Genomic DNA, 5,372 nt, shown 5'->3' on the forward strand with positions numbered 1-5,372 from the left:
GGAAACCAGTGTGAGCGCACAATTTGGGAACAAGCCCCATAGATTCAAGGGGAGGGATGGAAGTGGAAACCAATGACCCAGCAGTAGAGCAAGCAAGGACTGAGGATCTACCACCACAGCCGTGTTGATGTCAGCTTGACAGTGCAGACAGCGTAACACAGACACCAGAGGAGAAATCCCTTCTGTCCCTAAGCAGGACATCTGATGGCTTTCCATCCCCAGGGCAGGCACCCTCCATGCCTACGTGCCCACAGAGCTCCAACGCTTTCTGGTCCTGCTACCCGGCATTGGCTGGTGGTGGCCCCATCCAGAAACATGATCCTAGACCCGGTCTGGTCTGATCCTGCCTGTATTCTACCCAGCTGGTCCAACCCCGGGCAAGCAGGGAGCACACCGGGGATGCACAAGGGCGTGCGCTCCTGACGCAGAGATGGAGCGATAGCGATGTCACGGTGTTTTCGGTTAAGCATTGCGCACCGGGCAAGTACATGCCGCTGTTTGAAATCCTCATTTCACGTAAAGCTTGAGTTTTGCCTGCCAGAGCAGCAAACCTGCTACTGCCAGGCTGTTATCTGTGCTGGCACCCGTCGCAGACCAGGCAGATCGCTTCCCCATCCATCCTCCGCTCACCGAACAGGTCAGGGCTGGGAAGACGCACAGGGATGCGATAAGAAGTGCCTGGATGCTGTTAGCAGAGGAGGAGACACAGACTCCCCTCCTGCTGTCCAGGCTTCTCTTTGCTACTGGCGGTGGCCTCGATGGCCACAGGCCACCATGGGAACCTGGGACAGGAGAAGACAGCCCTGAAGGACTGGGGCTGCGATGCTGCTGCCTCTGGGAAGCGAGGGACTGGAAGCAATCCCAGCATTATTTTTTTGCTTTTGAGGGCAAAATGAAAACATATCATGGAGACACACTATTTTAAACTCACTCCAGCCTCTCTTGCCAAGTCTGGAAAGTCACTGCTTAGCCCAGGGAGTTCAGTGGTCCCTTCCTTTTCCATGGCAGATGGAAATGAGTGAGGTGTGAGTAGAATATTTTCCCTGCTTTGTGGCTTTCAAACCATTTCAGAAGCTAAGTGAGTTTCCAGATAGAGGGGTGGATTGGCATCGCCTTAATGAAAACTAATTAAACATAATTATTTAGCCTGTTGAAAGTATTTGTGCTCCAGCAGGAACACCCTGCAGTTGGCTATTAAAAGGCAGGAAGAACGAACTTTTTCCAGAAGCAGGTTTTCATGTCTGTTACTCAGGTGGCTAGATCTTCTCATTCTCTCACAGAAAAAACACCCCAAAACCACGCAGGCATGCTAACAACAAGCCGCAGCGGAGTAATTCTGACCAAATCAGTAAGCGTTATCGGAGGATCTCAGGCCGTTTCTCAGAAGCAAATGGCCAGGGAGCTGTCAGCCCCTGGTTTGGAGAAATGGATGAGCACCGAGCTAAGCTATGAGTTATTACAAAGATTAAGAAGCCTGGTTTCCGGTGAATTTGTGTTTATATACATTACTTTCCTCCTCTGCTGTCCCACATCTCTGCCTCCATTTCCCTGCGACCCGTCTCGGCAGCTGCTGGCAATGCTCGGTGGTCCAGGCAGCAACGATGGGGAGATCCTCCTCACCTCTCTCCTTGGGATGCTTCTGCATCTCTTCCTCAACTCAGCTGCTCTGTTTTGGGGTGCTGAATTATCCCCAGAAAAGCCAAGCATGCCTGCAGAGGGAAGGAGACTATGCTCCAGCTCAGCACATCCCCCTCTTCCCCGATTCCAAGGGCTTTCAACCACCTGACTTGCTTATTTGCTACCAGATGAGCTTACGCAAGACTTCACACTGACTTCTTTCTGAAAAAGCCCTGCTAAAACTGGGTGAAAATAAAAGACAATCAGGTTTGTAACACTATTTCAAAAGACAACAACTTCCATCTGGCAGTCAAATTCCCTACTCCAGACTGGCTGTTGCATCCTTGAAAGGCAAGGGAGCTCCTGGGGGAATAGCCAAGTCAAGGCTCCTCTCGGGCTCAGCCCATCACCTCTGCTCACCCCTGGGCTCTCAGCAGCCCTTCAGCTCTTATTCCCAGTGGAGATTGTCCCATGTACCCAATAGATCCGTGGGTTCTGCCCCCCATGGCCAACCAGGCATTTGTTAGCAGCTGGCACAGCAGAACATCTTTCCACCAGACCTCGGCTGTCAGGAGCAAGCTCTCCTAAACGGGACGGAAACCACAAGTTCAGCCCTGAAGTAGAGGAAAAAGGATGTAAAAAAATTAAAAATGCAGACCAACTGATCACTTGTGTGTTTTTGAGAACACCCACCTGCTCCCATTCCCACTCTTCACTCCCGTGCCACAAGGCTGGACACGTCTTTTCAACGTGATCACTCAGTTCCCTGGATCCGCTTCCCCAATGCCTCCTGTGAGTAAAAACTTTGTAAGTCATGGATAAAATCCCAGCACTTACCTGCACCGGTGTCATCAGAGCGGTGAGGTCAGGTTTGTGGAAGAAAGCAACATCTTTTTTTAATATTTCTGAACAAAACATCACCTCTCATCTTGTCTTACAAAAGGTGTGCACGTAATTTCCCATGTCTTCCCAGTTTAGTGTCATGCTTCCCGGTTTAATGTCCCAGCTTCTGTCACACAATATTTCCTCCCATGTGTTAATTACGCTGAGATACTCAAACTGCTTTCTGAATGGTCAGAACTGGTTGTGGGTCTCCAACGCCTAGGCTGGGCAGCTGGAGCATGGCCCACAGGCAGCATTCATCCCCTGGCTACAGCCTCAGAGTGGGTGTAACATCCATACCAGTTTGAAATTGGGTCCTCTGGGAATGTCTGTTCTTCATCCCACAGTGTCTCCAGAACTCACCGTGCTGGGCTATCCCACCACAAGAGTGTGCCAGGAACCACTGGCCCGCCGCTTGTTCGTGGGCAGGGCACCCAGCCTCAGAAAGCTATTAAAAAAAAATCCAAACAAACATTAACTAGAAAATTTTGGGTTTGCCACCGATCCCCGGGCTGCCAGACAATGCACAGGGGCTGGGCAAGAAGAGAACATGTTGGGCAAGAAGATAAAGTGACACGCAGGAGGATGCTGTGGGCTCGTGCTGCCTTTCTCAGGGCTATGACCTCACATGCTATTTTTCTTAATGTGATCAAAGGAGGGTTTTTTTTAGTGATCAAGTGTGGGTTTTATGTCTGTGAAGAAAAACTTGAGTGATACAGCCCTAGCATACCCCTAGAGCAGAATTTCAAGCAAGAGAAAAACTGTGTACTTCTGGATGCCTCCTTTTTGGGGGAAGGCTGAATCACAGTATTTGAGTAATCACACCGGGGAATCCAGCTTTCTCCAGAAAACCTCACCACAGCACAACCTCTGTTATTTCCCCTCCTTCAGACCAAGAAATAGTCAATATATTTCCCCGGAGACCTGAAAACTCAGATGGTTTGCTAAAACCTTTGCCTGATGGATAGCATCCAACTTTCAGTTTCCAAGGCCTCAAAAAATAAGCAGTCAGGAAGGAACACAGACCAATGCCAGTGGGGCAAACATAACGAAAAGGCAACCTAAGTCAAGACATGAAGTCATTTGCTTCAACGGTTACCTTACGTGCTTTTGCACTACCCAGGGGTGAGGAGCAAAGGAAAACAACTGCATTTGAGAAGTCAGAACAGCAGATTTCAGAGTCCTTAGAACCTCCTGGCCATCAGCTTTCAGCTCCACGCTCGGATGCAAAATGGTTGGCAGGGTTTCCACTACCCAGGTTGAGCTTCAGGCCAGTTTCCACCGAGTTTCTTTCTAAGCCAGGAAAGAAAAATATCCCTTCAAAGCTACTTATGGTAACGCCTGGCTTCCTCCTCTTTTGTCTCCTCACTCCCCTATTTGCCTTTTTTTGGGGAAGGTGGGTGAAAAAATATTTAAGGACATGAAAGCTAGTCATGCCGAGCAGCCAAGCCCAGGGAGCGGAGCAGCTTGTGCCAGAGGTGGCTGCCGCCGAGCAGGGCGAGAGTCATTTCCCTTGCGGGAAGGGTTGACTGCCCTGACCGAAGCCCTCAGGCTGCTTGGGAGCACAAGTCTCGCAGCAGAGTGGACAGGATTTCCAGCTTGGAGAACAATTGCCATCAGGATGTGTCCTTAAGGTCACAAGTGGAAGCAGAAGCGCCAGCGGCTCAGCCTGGAAGCCGTGGTCTCCACGCCAAGACTCCCCAGAGAGCCTTTTCCAGGCTCCAAAGCTAAGCGAGGCTTCGCGAGACCGGCTCAGAGGAGCTGGACCCGGACCATTCGTGCAAGCAGCAGTAACGGATGCTCAGCCTTCCCAGAGCAGTGAGTGCCATGTGGATCACCCTGTACATCTGCTGATAGGTGGAGGAGGGATCAGTCCACAGGAGACCTGGGGTGCTGCTCCCATAACGTACTGCCCGTGAGAAAAGCAGCAGAGCTGAGCGTAAGTTGGCCAATGTCAAAAGCATCCCGGGCACGGCTTCCAGGGAGCATCCTGAAACGGTCCCTTGAGGCAGGACGTTCATGTCCAGAGCCGGCACAATCCGGACAGGGCTGAGCAGCTTCTTTAATGATATATAATAAAGGAAGGGACAAAACCACACCTCTACCCTAGGCTTTGAGACAAGAATGGGAGGAGAGCAGCACTCACCCAGCAGCAGAGACAACATCCAGCAGCCAATGTCAGCAGTCCCAGCTGGCTGGAGGAGAGCAGACAGGTATCAGAAAGGCGGGTCATATGCTTTTGGGGCACATACGGACCCTCAGCACGGGCAGGGGAGGGGAGCTGAGCAGCGCGTCCCAGCAAGCTGGATGCATAAGGTGGCATTTTTCCCCCATCAGGGATGCTGCCCAACCAGGCAGACCTGGGCATGTGTCAGCCAGCAGGTCCTGGGGCTGGGCTGTGCCGCAGAGGAGCGGCGTCCCTCGGAGCGGCACCCCCTCTTCTTTTCTTCTCCCCCGTTTGTGATTTCAGCACGATGTTTTTCTGCGAAGCCTGCAAGCACGCGTATGTGGAGACTTGCCCATTCCTCCCCAAAAAGTCCCCTGAGCCATAGGATTGACGTCAGCAGAGCGCCAGCTGTCAAACAATGAAGATTAAGGCTTGGCAGGCGGTGCCCCAAGCCGCACGAGCGCCTGCGCCTCCCCGGGCAGGTGAGCAACATTCCCCACCGAGCAGGAACAGGCGCATTGCAGCAACCGGGCTGCCTGCACCTGGACACAAGACCTAACCTGATCCCTGGCAGGGGCCAAGTCATGCCCAGGCAGCCAACAGGCCTTGGCGGACCCCCTCTGTGCACCAGCAGGACACCCCCAGGGCGAGGGCACCCCTGCCCTGCGCAGGGCTGGGAGGGGGCAGAGCGCTGGCTGCTCGTAGC

The sequence above is a fragment of the Eurypyga helias genome, unplaced genomic scaffold, assembly GCF_000690775.1.
Source record: "Eurypyga helias isolate BGI_N326 unplaced genomic scaffold, ASM69077v1 scaffold659, whole genome shotgun sequence".
NCBI classification, from domain to species: Eukaryota; Metazoa; Chordata; class Aves; order Eurypygiformes; family Eurypygidae; genus Eurypyga; species Eurypyga helias.